Here is a 398-nt window from a genome sequence, read left to right as displayed (position 1 = left end):
TTCCGGTTAATGGTCTCCATCAGGATGAAATCTCATAAAAGTTTATGGCAAGCCGTTTTAGCTTTTATTCATTTCCAGGATATGAATTTTTTGATATCAACAATTTAATTGTTGATATCAAGAATTAAATTGTCTATCAATAATTTAATTGCTGATATCTGTAATTTTATTTTCACTAGTGAAATGTCACCATAGGCTGCCATTCAAAATGAATTGTTGATGTCAAGAATTGACTTTTTACTAGTAGAAATATAATTTTTGATATCAATAATTACATTGTTACTAGTAAAAATTATCATTTTTGATATCTGAAAATGTATTTCTGATATCAATATTATTTCAGATATCTAAAATGGCTTTCTTACTAGTAACAATCACATTCATGATCTCAGAGATTA

The sequence above is a fragment of the Pimephales promelas genome, chromosome 2 (assembly GCF_988280905.1).
Source record: "Pimephales promelas chromosome 2, fPimPro1.hap1.1, whole genome shotgun sequence".
NCBI classification, from domain to species: Eukaryota; Metazoa; Chordata; class Actinopteri; order Cypriniformes; family Leuciscidae; genus Pimephales; species Pimephales promelas.
This window is presented reverse-complemented; position numbering follows the sequence as displayed.